General features: G+C 53.3%; 1 protein-coding gene across 3 annotated transcripts in view; it reads right to left on the bottom strand.

Moving 5' to 3' along the window:
* The window catches only part of LOC149865115 (mitogen-activated protein kinase kinase kinase 3-like), a 106,976-nt gene extending 92,648 nt beyond the window's left edge, over positions 1–14,328 (bottom strand). For 2 of the 3 annotated variants that reach the window (XM_090047787.1, XM_090047789.1), the window contains exons 1-2: positions 14,254–14,328; positions 6,836–6,917 (exon numbers count right to left, since the gene is read on the bottom strand). The gene's annotated coding sequence lies outside the window, so the exon portion shown is untranslated. Of the gene's footprint in view, positions 1–6,835; positions 6,918–7,195; positions 7,351–14,253 lie in introns of those variants that run through there. The other variant, XM_090047788.1, reaches the window with a different exon arrangement.
* Positions 14,329–14,845: the final 517 nt, after the last annotated feature.

Here is a 14,845-nt window from a genome sequence, read left to right as displayed (position 1 = left end):
AAGTTATCTGAGTTATGTTCATGGCAATACAAAATGCTGGTACCAAACAGGAGTGAATGCACCACAAGCAAAGAAAGCCAAAAAGAAGAGCAAAACTGTCTTAAGAACAACTTGTATCCACATGGCTTTCAACTTCTGAAAGCTCCCAGGTGCGTGCACACGCTGGCGTTACTATCCGAGGCACTGATTCGACACGCTTTGTACTTACTCTATTGCTTGGCCTCTGAGTCTTTAGGTCTAGCTAGGTGAGGTCTGGGTAATTTGCACTACACACCGTTGCAAGTCTCAGATTGTGAGAGAGCTGTAAGCATGCCAGTAACCAGGGTAGGAGTACTAGTTATCATCACTGCAATTTACTAAGAAGCTGGTGCATCAAGCAATGCTCTTAAAAGGTGCAGGGGAAAACATACTAGAGCAGTAAAGCAGATTATACTCTGCAGGCCGGATTTTGCTCCCACTTACACTAGAATAAAGCAAGAATTTCTCTGAGGCAAGGGGCCAGAGCCTCCATACGTGCACGCTGACATAGCCCCACGCCTTAGAATTACTTACCCAGTTTTGACCTGCCGAGGTGCTGGCCCAGCAGAGATGTAGCAGGGCAAGCAAAACCTGAGCAAGGTACAGCCTCTGTAACAGCACAGAGATGTCTTTGCTGTAGTCCATTTGTCTGGCTTTTTGCTGGAAGGAAGAGGCAGGGCTGCTGTGCAGAGATGGGCACAGCCTATAGGATGATCCTTTCCGCTAGCATGTGAGCTTAGCCTATGCAATGCATAGAGCTGAATCCAAGATACGTCCCACAGGTTGGATCCAGCTTACACAACCATGTCATCTGGCCCGTGGGACCACCATGGGTCCAATTAACCCTGCCACAACTTGCCCTGCCACCAAATTTTGAGACTCATGGGCAGCCCCGTGCCCCAGATGCGGCCTGCAGGACTGACTGAATTGGGCACCACTGGTTTAATCTATTAATACTGCAGCCACCCCATCGCCACTTAACACTGAGCTCCTGTGATGCTAAGTCCGTGATTCTCAACCAGGATGCTGGATACCCTAGCGTGCCGCCAGATTCTTTGAAGAGTGTGACAATATGGGAAGATACAAGTAGATAAGCTAAGTAGAGAAACGCAGGCTCAGGCTTGCCCCTGCTTAAATTATCCTCCACCCGCACCGCCCAGCACCTCTGCAATGAGGTACCCACTTTAGAATATAAGTTAGCTTCTGAACCAAGGAGCCACTCAACTCACAAACATTATGGAGAGATGCCTCGCATCCAAAAAGGTTGAGAACCACTGTGCTAAGTCATGTCTCTCATCTTCCCAGCAATAGCAGGACCAGAGCATCACAGAAACCATGAACCTTGGAGCCCTGGAAATTCTTCCAGGGTGATTTAGTAGTGCAAAACCCAGGACACATAGTGCAGAATCGGTCCAGTCATGGCACCACTGCACGCCCACGCTCTAGCCAGCTCAGCACAACATGCATGCAGGCCATAGCTAGTTGTTACTTGGTAACTCTAGCCTTTTTTCTGTGCTTAGAAGTGGGCCCCAAACCTTTAAACGTTGCTTTGCATAATTAGCTAATGAGATTGCTCAGACCAGTTAGCCCTACCCATGTGAGTAGGGCTATCAGGGGCTGGGATGTGTTTGTCTCACAGGCTGTGTTAGAGGCTGCCCTGTGCAGTTTACCTTGAAAAAGACAGAAGACTTTGCCCCATAATCAAGTGCCTGTCAGTGTCAATAAGGGGTGAGGGCTGTATTCACTCCCTTGCGGTTTTTAAGGTTTATGTGCTTGATGCTGGTCTGTGAAGATCATTTACAACTTGGCAGAGTGGGTGAAACACCCATCCCGTGCAGAGCAGGGCTTAGCACCCACCCAGCCCGGGTATCAAGAATCACAATGAGAAATCAGGACTACAGGTTTCAGCACCGGTGAAATGGGACCTAGAGGGCCGGGGTGCAGGGCCACACTTCTGCGCAGCACTACAGAGCAAGGCAGCCAGGAATATGGCTTAAATCGGACCACTGAAGGACCACCCGCCCCATCCGTAGGTGTCCTTTACGTAGGACTGAGGAGCCACAACAGTCTCTACCTGGATCCCCCCCTCCCTGCAGCCAGGATGCTGGACCTGGGATTGCCCGCAGTCTCCAGCTGTCATGAGGGCCCCTCCGGCCCAGCACAGCTGGCATGAGACTCAGCTCCAGAGCCACAGGAGGAAGGTTTATGGTGCTTAGAGGCATTTGGATGGCCACTTCCCATTCATTTCAGTGCGACACAGGCTAGATCTACAGTAAAGCTCACAGAGCAAGTTCCAGCTGTGCAAGGTGGATGCTCTGCGTCCCGTTCAGGGGGCAGCCTGCGAGGAGCAACACCACAGGCTCCTGACAGCAAATGTACTGGAGGAACCCGGCTTTGCGCACCCATGTACTTCTCAGAAGACAGGCCTACGGTGCTGTGACACTGAGGGATACAAGTACTGCGAACGGCAGAGCACCAGTGATGTGAAGCCACTCCTGCCATCCCACATACTTCCACGTTGGCTACCCTAGGTACCCAGCAACAATAGGTGAGGGGCTCAGCCAAGTGAGGTTCCTCACACTAGTGAGGCAAGGGGGGCACAGCGGGTCCTGCGACTAACTTGACAGACTTCACTGGCACTACTCTGCATTGACACTGGCCTACGAGACTCCTACAAGGCAGGGGTGACAAAGCAAGCCAAGCCGCTCCATGTGCAGCATCTAGCACCATGGGGCCCTGGTCCAAGGGTCAGACTTCCAGGCATTATCATGGTGCTAGTAACAATAATAAATCACTCAGCACAACTGTGCTTCTTTCCTTTGCCAGGCTCTCGAGAGGCTTAATCAGGGTGTCTACACCTGCTAAGATCATCACATTTCCCCAAAAATAGGTTTGGAGGAAAGCAGAACAGCTTGAAGAGCAATCCCTGGTGTGTGTGTGTGTGGCGGGGGGGGGGGGGTGGATTAAAATGTGCTTCTTGAGCGCTGTGTTTTAAGGCTGTCTACCGAGGGCTGTATTCACAGCTGGTGGGAGCTGGTATAGCGGTGACTGGAGAGACACCCCCAAAAACTGAAACTCTGGCCCCACCAGTTTTTAAAGAAAAAAAAAAATTGGCTTCCCAGGAGCTGCTCGGACCAAGATGATAGGCAGCGGCTGTTCCCGACTTGCAGGATATGCACACGAGTACGAAGAGGAAACTGCGTTGTTCTTTGCTGGCAAATGCTGCTACATTTCTGAACTCTCATTTTTGACATTACAAGGAAGTAAGCACAAACCTGCTCAGTGACATTGTTCACTGCTAAGCCTTTGCTTGCTGGATGGCAGGAAAAAAAAAAAAAAAAAAAGAGTCCCCGAAACCAGTGAGAGGGGATAGACTGCCCGATGCCTTTCAGTAACACACTGGGCACAGCCGGATAAGAGCATTTAGCCAGTTAAAAGGCTAGCAGAAGCCACACACAGAACAGGATTTCAGTCGACTGCAGTTAAAGATTTGAAGCTGGCTAGCGAGGCTACGTGCATGATCTCTGGAAACCCAGCCCCGAGCCTGGTGCGGCTGCCGCTTTTCAGTCTCCAGCAAGACACAGAGGCGGTAAATCCAATACTTTGGATCCTCGTTCAAGAGATTGCTTTCTGCCTACCTAGACCCCTCCTCTTCTGCTGCTTGTTCCAAGTCACTGCAGACGCCCGCTGCGCTCCATGTCCCAGCCGATTTTCCGCTCTAAAGGCAGCTGCTTTCCAGTGGCTGCCGAAGCGAAACCAGTCTGAGAAGGATCCTGTGATCCTGCGCAAGGCAAAGTCCTCCGCCGCCTCCTCCCACTCGCCCTTGCCCACCTTGGAGAAGTGGCTGGCATGAGTAGCACTGCTTTCACATAAGCAGGGGGGGGGGGAAAAAGGGAGAACCAAGACATATATAAAGAGAAAAGAAAAAGAAACATGTACTGACATAACACTGCAAGCCAGATCCCTTCAACTCACACTCTGCTAAGCCAGTGGTTCTCACTTTTCGGGGTCATGTACCTCCTTGTAAGTTGGTTATCCTACAGTGAGCAGTTATTCTCTGTTATTGCTAACAGGTAAAAGAAAAGACAAAAAACCAAAAACCACTTGGTCTTTCTACCGCATTGGAGCTTCTCCACCCATCTAAAAAACTGTTGTGTTTTTCTTCACTTTCTTTCCCCTCCACTTATATTCCCCTTTCTTCCGCTTTCCTTCCCCTCACGTACCCTCTAGATCAGAGGCAGGCAATTATTTTGGGTGGAGGGCCGCTTACTGAGTTTTGGCAAGCCTTCGAGGGCCACGTGACAGGCAGCCAGGGGCAGATAAATATTTAATTTTCTACGTTTTTAGGGGCCCTGCGGGCTGGACAGAATGGCCTAGGGGGCCGCATCCAGCCCGTGAGCCACATTTTGCCCACCCCTGCTCTAGAGGCTTGGGACATCAACTCCAGGGCTATGGGTACTTAGAGAAATGCTGTGCTCAATCAACTACCTCGTCCTTGAGCAAACTCTTACATCAACACAGCTGTGGTTTCTCTTCCTTGCTGTTTCACTAACACCTACCCTGTGCCCCTAAAAAAACCCCCAGAAAACCTAGAGATTATTTGCTCAAAAAAAAAAAAATTGTTCTACTTTTCTTTGCTTATTTGCTTAGAGCAACATGTGTCTGGAAAACACAGGGTCCCTTTACATCATGTTATTTAGCATTTTCCCCTTGGTAAAGACAGAGCATGAATTACTCAGAAAATGAAAGGGGATGTGAAAGCTGCATGTCTTTCTACAAAGGAGAGTGTTTTGCTGTAAGAGAGTCCAAAATTTCAGACCACTCTTCCCAAGGAACAAGTTTGGAAATCCCCATTTGCACCCTCTCTGCTATTTGCTAAGGAAACCAGATGCCTAGAGCTGGCCAAAACAGTGATCTCAGTCCTTCTTGAGAGAGTGCTTTTTCATGAGTCATGGAAAGCAACAGCTCGTTGCTTTGGTAATGCTGGATAAGCATAAGGTCTTTCACACACAGCAAGACCTTCAAAAAAAATATTTCTCAACATATTACACAGGAGACGGTCCAAAACATAACTGTCTTTATACTCGAAGGTCCCGTTTCAAGCTGGAAGGAGCTTCAGATGGTGTTTGAAGTCTCTCGAGAAGAGGCATCCCAAGTGCCCACCTGGCCCTACCTGTGGAGCACCCAACTCAGGTCCACACCAAAGCTAGATACAGGGAAATACAAGCACCCTCCTCCATGGCAGCCCAAGGGCTGAAGGGGAGGCAGAGAAGCAATAGATAGGAAGGGGGTGGAGGAGAAGGAAAGTGTGGTACCCCCTTCCATCAGCCAGAGGGAACAGGGATGAACAGACATCCTCTAGCCCCAGGTTGACACCTTGCCAGAATCCCAGTGCTCCTGCCCAGTACCTGCAAGATAACAAGAAGGGCCCTTTAATGGGGCACAACCCCTGGATCTCATCCGTGACTCCACACACTTTATTTTGCTCAGTTCTTGCTAGCAGGTTTATTTTTCTGGCTAGAGAGAATTGAGTACATTTTCCAAACCTTGCAACTGTGATAACATGGATACAAGCTTTCGGCAGAGCAGGGTGAGAAAGGACTAGACTTTGCCCACTGGCACTTGAGAGACTCAAAAGATAAATGCATTTAGCCTGCATACACAGGGAAGGCGTCTGCCCACCTGTCTTTGCGTCAAGTCCTCCTCTTTCCCCATCCCACAATGAAAAAAAGCTGCAGAGGATAACGCCACATAAAGGCATCATGGTGCTTAAAAAAACAAATAAATAAATAAATCAGCCAAAGGGGTGGGTAAGTTTAACAATGCCGCTTAGGCCACCAAGCAAGATAGGGAAGGGCGGTTTTCTTCCAGCTCCCACTGCTGAGCTCTCTGGATGTCTGCTCCTATATGATACCTTTGCCTGCTGGTATGGGATTTCAGGGAATCCCTCTGAACCCAGAACCGTTGCTCTCTACCATCTCTGGCTAGGCAACTCCGTCTCGTTAAGCAATGGCCCGGCCTCAGTTATTTAGGCCTCATCCCCTTTCAGATTGGCTGCAGCAATCTCGTACATGCAGGCATGAAGTCTTCAGTGCTTAGGGAACTCCAGCTGGTTCAGAAGGCTGCAGAGCATCCCTTTAGTAGCACAGAAAATATCACATTATACATGTGGCGCTGCCTGGGCAGCCTCCACTCCTCCATACTCCTGCCTAGGCATGTGTGTCGAAGGTCTCGTGACTCTCACGCACACACCATGGTGTGAAAGGAGTGACGGCTGCCATCGTGTCGTGTAGGGCTCCTCCGTGCAGGAGAGAGGTTTAGCTGGACCCGTCGAACACCGGGAAACACACTTCATCGGGAACTAAGGGCTATTACATTATCCAAGGGCAAGATCCATTTATCCGGCCCATATTTAAACAATGCAAAACAAGACGTGTTCCCCACACACATCTCCTTTTGGAGAGCCAGGCAGCGGGTGTCAGCCACTGGTGAGCGCGCTACTGGAAGGGACTTGCCCATTAGTGATGGGCCCCAATTATGGCAGGCCATTAAACACAGCAGAAAGGCCTGCCATGCTCAGGTCGCTGCCTGGAGTTGGTGGAAAATGCATGAACCCACGGGCCGAACCTGGATCCCTTCTCAGGGTGACCTGAACTAGCTCCACACCTATTGATTCAAAGCTCATTTCCCCTTTGTCTTTGGGCAGCTTCCAAAGACATAAATCCACAGGGCAGAGATAAGACGCAGACGCAGCTGCCCACACAACCCACAAGGATCGAAGTGACCCGTGCCCAGCCTGAGCACGGTCAGTAAATACCTGTGTTCTCCGGGCCGCTCTCCTTCAGCTCACCGTCCTCCCCAGAGGCTCCTGGCAGGGAAGAAGCCAGCACCCGCATGTCCTGAAAGTTAACAAACCCCGGGTCAGTCAGTGCAAGCTCAACTGTTAAAACCCCTCCAGCAACAGCCTCTCCAGGGTGGTTGCTCAGGCACTTCTGAAAACAGAGGCAGGAAGATGCTGTCAGCACCACTCCCCAGTTTGGGAACGCTAGGTCTTTACCAAACAGGAGTGAGCCCCATGAGGCAGGGGAAGCCAGCACAGGACAGAAGGGTGATGTGTGCCCTGCAGGACTCACTTTCCTCCCCCCCACCCCATGCATTAGCTGCACCCTGCACTAACTTCATTGCCCCCGTGCAACAGCCCCCGCCGGAGTGCCATGGTGCCAACACAGCAGTGATTTCTCCTCAACAGGCTCCAATATCACGGGTGCTTCCAGACCTGCGACTACCAGAAATATTGGTGCAAGAGCTGACCATCACCCTCTGCCCCTGCTGCGCTAATGGAGCCAAGTGTCTTGCTGCTTTGGCTTTTCTGGCAGGAACCCAACATATTCTCCCTAGAAAGAGAAGGAGCTTCCAATCACCGTCCAAGCGACACGGAGAATGAGACACCCGTGCTGCGCGCTGGCCCTTTGCACCTCGGTGCTTGGGGGCACAGCACACGGGGCAATCCCAACACGTGACGTTATTTCAGTGACCCATGACACACACCTGGGAGACTCGGAGGTGTGCAGCGCTTGCGCCTGATAAGACCAGGTGCCGATCAAAGGTCAAAGCAACCGGAGCTCCTCTGCTCCACGGCCCCACTGGCTCTCTTAGCCTCGGCAAGGTGAAGCAGTGTCAGCCCTTGGATGGGAAACCCAGGTGAAAGGGAGGTCCTTCAGGAAGCCATGTGGTACTCTCCTTCTGCAGTCACCAGTGACCCAGCTTGGCATAGGGAGCAATCTGCTATCTCGTGGTCCTGGTGGAAAACAGGCACAGAGCAGCAGATGCCTGCCAGCACCCTGGTCTGGACCTGCCCCTCTCCAGTGCAAATGTGGATCAGAGCCACCTTTGCAAACTGGATGGAGGAGCCCCAGGCCACAGGTCTACAGAGGGAGGCAGCCAGCTGGGCTCCCCTAGGCTGCGTCTGGCAGAAGCCAGCCCCTGGATCTCTGCCAGCCATAGCCAAGAGCAGACGCGCGCCGATCCTTGGAGGGAGCTGCACTGGCTGTCATTGCAGCGGGTCCAGCATGCAAATTCACTGTGACACTTGTGTTGCATGCAAAGTTGCTCCCAAGTCACCAGGGCCAAACCCACTTGGCTGGAACAAGCCATAACACGTCCCCGGCTACATCACAAGGACCAGCTGCTGGAGCACAGGACCAGCTTGTGGGTTTTGTGGCTACACAGAGCTGTTTTCACAGGATCCTTTCGATTATTTAAATCACTGTTTAGCAGGAAGGAAGGCGGGGAGGGGGCAGAGAGGAGCATGGTTCAACATCTGTGAGTCATGCCCAGTCTGCTCATTAGTGGCCCAGTTCTGCAGCAGCCACAACTCTTGCTAAGATGTTACAGGGTCAGGGCCTTCGCTGGAAGCACAGCATCGCTAGGACCGTGCTTGCAGACGGAGTGCAACCGGCTGCAGAAAGGCATGCGACTGCACCCTGCAGTCAGCACCAGACAAGTCTGAAAGCCAGGATCTTGAACCTCTGCAGTAAAGTGCAATAAGCCAAGCACTCTCATGGAAACTTCCACAGGTCTTTGTTTGCCAACAGCCTAGACAAGACATACCAGACCACCGTGCCTATTCTTCACCTGACTCCTGCTCCTCAACCAGCAGTGGCATGAAAAGGGCCAAAACACCAGAAGGGCTTTGCACAGGCTCATGACCAGCTGCCTAGATTTCCAGAAAGCTGCTCATTGAGGAAAGGTTTCCAGTTGGGTGGATCAATATAGTTCAAAAACACCAACAGCCCTGACAGAGAGGTGGTGACAGCTTTTTGCTTTCCTCTAGTGGGACCAGCCTGCACGAAGGGAGCTTGCCCTAGTGTCATGATACATACACATGTGGCACCAGTGCAGTGCAAGTCATTGGACTGTGGAGACCAGTCCAGCTCAGCTTAGCACCCCTGCCAAAGGATGCTGGGGAGTAAAACCACATCACATGCAACAGCCCATCCGAATGGAGTTAAACTAATGTGAATTCCTCCAACAGGGACATAGTCAAATCTCCAGGCTCTGGTTTCAGAGCAGCAGTATTTCCAGGCTCGCGTGCACAGACGCTTTGTGATGGGCACCTGCCCAGCCACCCAGGTCTAGTCCCATGTCCTTTCTGGAGCACGTACAGAAGTGGCACCAGCCTGCTATCTGTTCTCAGTAGCATCCACAGCTTAATAGGCTCTGACCAGTCTGGCCCAAAGGGACAGTCCTCACTCACAGTCCAATGGCAGGCAGAAACTGGTGACAAAACAGTCCAACAAAATGGATTCTCTGCAGAAACTCACCCCTTGCTGTCCCATTTCCTTTACTGGTAACAAACATCTAAGCACAGACCTCGTGCTACACTCTCTGCCCAAGCTGAGCTGCTCCTAGCTATTCCCTGACTTCCTCAGTCCCAGACACTGGATTCCCTCTGCCCAGCAGAGGCTCCAAACTTTCTTCCATGCTGACTGGTGCTGGGATCCACTTGACAGCAGAAAGCATTCAGCATCCTTTTGCAGGGTGCTAGCACCTTGCGTCAGGGCAATCCCACGCAGGGCCCTGTATGGGAATTCAGGGTGTCTATAATGGGATACTGCCCATTATGGATCAACTTCAAACTGTATTTTTCCATTATGCTTGGAAGAGTTTTTCCATGAGGGTAACTTTCCTGGTCCACTGCCAAAATGAATGCATTACACTTCCATGTGCTCACATCATCACATAGGCCTGATTGGCTACTTTTTCCCATCGATGTAGCCTCAGCTCCATTGTAAAATCCTTTGTGTATGGAACCTGCCTGCGTCTGGAGTCAGATGCTGGGTAGCTGTAAATCCATGGAGCAATTGCTATCTACAGCCTGTCTGAAGACCAGACTCAGAAGGTGGCAGGGGCTATCTTGGCACTACATATTGCACATCTGGTATCATGACAACAACTCCTTGCTCGGTGGTTTATATACCTGTTGTGAGCATGGCAGGTCTTAAGAGGCTTCCCCCATCAGAACCACCATGGATGAGTAACTGAGTTTGCTGCCAAAGCCCTGAAGCTCAGCTCAGCCCAGGCCTCCACCAGCACCCCTCCAGAGCAGGCTGAAGACCCACGATGGTTCAGCATGGGGGAAGGATACATAAAGCTTCTGCTCATCCTAAACCTCCTGTTCTCTGGACAAGCCAGAGGCTTCCCTCCCTCCAGCTGCATCATTCACCAAGACATTTTAAAATGACTTTCCAAAACACCGGGCTCTTTCCCAGAGCAGCTCACTCCAGCATGGTGCGCTGCTTTCCAAGAAGCCACACCCCTGGCTGCAATGCCCAGTACAGAGAAGGGGCTCCCGGTCCCCTTATGACGACACTGAAATCGTGCAATGCCCATGCCCATGCCCAGACCGCTACCACACACATCAGGCAGGTAACAAAGGGACTCCAATCTCTGACTGGGCTTGGTATTTTGACCTCTCTGCAGAGGGGGTGATCTGGGATGCAATTCCAATGGAGTACAATGCTTCATACGAGAAGCAGCCCCACTTTTTCCAGGATCAGGCCCTTATTGTTTAGCATGTCCTGGGCCTGCCATGGCTGGACATGCACTGCACACACCACCAGCTGGACTTCGTCCCACGCAACTCCGAGGCTCTGAGCCAAACCTGCCTCAGCTCCACCCTCCTGCCACCCAGCTCCCGTGGTTTCTCCTCCCTGCGCTACCTCCGACCGTCTCCCAGCCCACGGGGCATGGGACAGGAGAGGCTTTAATTACACTGATAAATTGTTCCTCATTTTAACACAGGGGACACGGTGCTGGAGTCCTCTCTCGATCGTGTCTATGCGGCAACAAAACGGGTGCTCTTAAAATAGCAGCAAAGACCAGGAAACTTGGATCTTGGCTCAGGTTCAGGCCTGCAGGGCAGCCAGGCTGCTACCTGGTGTTAAAATCCTTCTCTTCTGACTCCCCCTACTAATGTAGACAGACCCCTGGTCCACAGGGAGCTATTCCCAAGTATGAACGTCCAAGGATGTCCACATCAAGCTGTGCAGGTAGCATGTCCTCCCCGCCCCCGAAAACACTACCCCTGCCTCAGCTCTAGCCAAGGTACCAGTAGGCAGCAGCACAAATGTGCACTCAGATCTGGATAAACCATCATCCATCCCACTTTCTCAGCAGGCTTACCCAACACCTGTGCCTACAATGCCAGCTCCTGATCTAGGCACAATCCTAAAGCTGCTGAGCAAGAGAAACCTCCTTTTTTCCTTTCCAGGAAGGGGAAAGGAAAAGAAACAACATGCAGCAAGTGTTGGTCACAACACTGCATCCATCGCTAGAAGACAACCCACCAGGACACTGAAGGATACTTTACAGATTGCAAATGGTGTTGATGCTATTGTACGGAAATGAAGTTTTCACATGTCTGTGGAGTCTTTCTTCTGACAAACTCAAAGGACTTTATAGTCATTAATGCTGCCTCACCATTCATAGGCCCATTGTACCTACCATCATAGGCCCATTTGCAGACATGAACACTTTGGCACAAAAAGGTACATGGGATTTGCCCCAACCCCATGAATCCAGTCGAGACTCGAACCCAGGAGTCCTGACGTTTGGCCCATGCCCGCTGGCTTGCCACCCCTGTTCCTCCGCACCGTGCAATGCCGCAGCCTCAGTAAGGGTCAGCCCTGGTGCTCAATTCATAGCGAGCTCTGAAAACTGGCACGTGCTCAATATAGATGACAGCAGCAAAAGAAATACAATCCTGACTGGCAAGCTGTGCAGCCCCAAGACAGAAACAGCTGTTGCAGCGGCAGGTGAAGGTTTAGAGCCAACTGCATTGCAACAATCCATCTCCACAGCTGCAAGACACGTCCTTCCTTTGATCCAGCCCTGAGGGGAGCCGCAGAGGAGCGTGATCGGTCATTTCATCTCATATTGCTTACGTTTCTAAAAAATTAAAAATCTGAGGCGGATGGTAAATTTATACCCGCTGCCAGATTCAGGGTTTAGTGGATCACAGACAGCTTTCTGGGAATAGTGAATATTGCCTGAGGTCTCAGAGAAGAAAAAAAAAAAATTACCGAGTTGAATTCCAGATCTCCCCCCTTCATACTCATATAATGTATTTTCCATCTGCTGGGTGGACAGTGTGCGTTCTGTACATTTTTGGCTCTCTGCTCAGTTCGTACTTCATGAGCACACGGGCAATAGAAGAAGGGAGCTGGGAGCACGGTCAACTATTTACACCGGTGATAGCCCTGCTGTTGTCAAACACGGAAGTAAGTGCTGGCCCTGTATACACTCCTTCCCTGTATATACTCCTTCCCTCCCAGGAGGGGCTGCCGTCACAAGAGGACTCTGGAGTGAGCTGAGAAGAGTCAAGCTTAAAAGGCTATTTCTGCATTTGCAGGTAGTTTTCACGGAGCAGGCAAGAAAGGGAATAGGGAGGAGGGTCAAGTCAGCTGGAGTTTTCAAGTCCATAATCTTTCTATACTCTATTAATATGCACAGAATTGAGTCTTTCTTTCCTTGGGCATCCACCAGTTCAGCACGCAAAGCCCTCTGGAGCCCGGGTAACTCCTGACACCCACCAGCCTCAGGGGTAGGAAGTAAGGATGGTAGGGAAGATCCAGATGAGATGCCAAGCCCGCCCCACTGTACAGCCCTGCCAGTTCTCCCCACCTTGGCTGGAACAGAGAAGGAAGCACATTCCCCCCGACCCACTGGGTAGGTCGATACATGGGAAAAAAAACAAACCCTAAAAAGCTACATGAATCCTTTTAAAAGACTGTACAAAAGCACCTTTTAATCCATATTTGGGCATGTTCCCCCACCCATGCCCAACAGAAATTGGTTTAAAGGCTGGAAAACCCCCAGAATCCAATGCACCCTGCGCTGCTGTATAGGTGAGCCCCGTTCTGCATTGGTCTCGTGGAAGATGAGAACATGATGGGTGGGGGGGGTGGAAAATCAGGGGTAGCAGAAAACTGCAGCCCTAAGTTGCTTGTGGCCAGAGCTCAGCAGCTGCAAAGCAGTTTGGCTCCCGCAGCGTTTCCGAGCGCTGGCTTCAGGCATCTGTTCAATTACTCCAAATAAAGTTTCTGTCTGGGAGCTGTGTTAAATTGTGCCCAGGGGCCGGAAACTTTGGAAATGACCATGACCAGGGTTGCTGCCTGCGTGGAACGGCTATGCTGAAACCCCACGAGCACCCCGAGCCCAGGGACTCCAGTGGTCTCGTTCCTGCCCCCAGGCCTCGGCTTTCTCTTGGTCCACACAGCTCAGCCTGCAGCCACATCCCCTGCCCTGGGGTAAAGGAGCTCTCCACCCTTCCTGGGACAGGTCTCCCTCTGCGGGGAACCTGTCATCCACGGCAAACTAAAACTGCCGCCTGCATACAGCCATGCGGCAGCCCCTTGCGAGGCCTGGAGCGGGGCAGTCACCACCAGAAAACCCAGCAACAGCGGGAGGAATTCGGAGATGAGTCTAGCTGGCCAAACACACACCTTCCTCTCGCACGCTCTGCCAACTTGCACACCTGGCAACTCACGCCCACAGCCTGGCACGGGCCTTCCACGCCTGCCCTCGTCCCCTCCCGCTCCATCCCGGCTCGTCTGAGGTTTGGGGCTAGCAAAACAAACTGTCCCGCAGCATCAAGCGAGGTGTCCCGAAGCCCCGCACAGCTCCTGCTTCCGGCGCCCGCGTTCAAAACCACCGAAGTCTACCAGGGGAGCGTCGGCGGGCATCTCTGGGCAATGCTGGCTGGTAACGCCCATGGGCCCAGCGCGCACCTGTGCGGGGACAGCCTCCCACGTGCCGAGCAGCCCCCTCTCCCCCCGAAAACGGCCCCCCGCCACAGCAAAGCGCCCCCCCCGGCCGACTGCCCCCACAGCTCTGCCCTGCGCTTGTCGCGCATCTCCGCTCTCTGAAGCGGGGTGCCCTGGCGCGGCGGGGTCCTCTCCGGGGGCGCGGGGCTGGCACCGCAAGGGCACCCCACGGCTCCGGGCGGGGGGCGCCGAGATTTTGACCAGGAGCCCACGGCAGGGTCTCGCCCCCCAGGTGAGCAGCCTGCGGGAGCTGGCCCGGGGGGCGGGGGGCGAGCCTGGCAGAGCAGCGGGGCTGGGGACCACCAGGACCAGCCGCCCGCACCCAGCACGGCCCGGCGGAGGGGCCCGCGTCCCCCCGACCCCGCCGCAATGCCGGGGCCGCGCCAGGCCCCCGGGCACAGGCCCTTACCCCGTCCGCGCCGCGGGCGCCCCACAGACGTGCCGCCGCTGCCGGCTGACGCGCACGAAACTGGAGCGCGCCGCGGCGCCCGCGGGCGGGGACAAAAGCCGGGCCGTGCTGACGCCAGCGGCCGCCCAGCCAATGGGGACGCGGCGGGCAGGGCGCGGCGGGGACCTGCCCCGGGGCTGCAGCGAGCCTCCCTGGGGGGAGGAGTGGGCAGCGGTTGCTTTAGGACGCCTCCGGTATCACCTACATTTTGGGGTGGGTTTCTGGTCTGGCCCCTGCATAGGGCAGGGTGCCCAGGCCTAGGTGCCCGGAGTCTCCCCTGGGTGAGAAGGGCGCTGGGTGCAGGCCGGCGGCTGTGCTGCGGGCGAGGGAACTGGTTTGGGAAGGAGGGGGCGGTCAGTGCTGGGAGGGCCGCAGCATCTGAGCACCCCCGGCTGATCCCTCGGGGGCCGTGCGCCCCGCGAGCACCCTCACGCCGGCGCAGGGCTCCCGACGTCTCTAAAGATTAGCCACAGCAAGACGAGCCGTTGCCTGCGAAGGCGATAGGAGCGCAAGTCGGAGAGCTCTCCTGGGAGATTCAGATCTCATATCCCGG

This window comes from Crocodylus siamensis, chromosome 5 (genome assembly GCF_052110815.1).
Source record: "Crocodylus siamensis isolate JL-2025a chromosome 5, ASM5211081v1, whole genome shotgun sequence".
NCBI lineage: Eukaryota > Metazoa > Chordata > Crocodylia > Crocodylidae > Crocodylus > Crocodylus siamensis.
Note: the sequence above shows the minus strand (reverse complement) of the source record. Positions and strands in the feature narration are given on the sequence as shown.